The sequence below is a fragment of the Labeo rohita genome, chromosome 16, assembly GCF_022985175.1.
Source record: "Labeo rohita strain BAU-BD-2019 chromosome 16, IGBB_LRoh.1.0, whole genome shotgun sequence".
NCBI classification, from domain to species: Eukaryota; Metazoa; Chordata; class Actinopteri; order Cypriniformes; family Cyprinidae; genus Labeo; species Labeo rohita.
In genome coordinates, this window is record NC_066884.1 from 35,547,399 (window position 1) to 35,547,784 (window position 386).

Consider the following 386-nt stretch of genomic DNA (forward strand, 5'->3'; position numbering starts at 1 on the left):
TTATAACAATCTCAGTGTTTGTCTTTCCTTTTGTTTCTTAAAAATTATTGCTCATATTATTTAGATGCAAGATTTAATTTAAAAATTAACTATTGAGCCTATATATGTCTTTATATATGAGCCTATATGTGTCTTTTTATTTTAATGCTGATTTTCAGCGGGGGGTTTTTAGGTTTAGGTTGATTTAGGATAATATTACACAAGGAGAAATGCACATATGTTGGTAAAGGTTTATTCCTCAAAACCATTGTAAGTATTTCAAGTGATTAGTGCTCAGTCATTATTCCAATATTGAGCATTTATTTTGCAGACAAAATCATTAATAAATAAATATGCAAAAAAAAAAATATATATATATATATATAATAATAATAATAATAATAAAT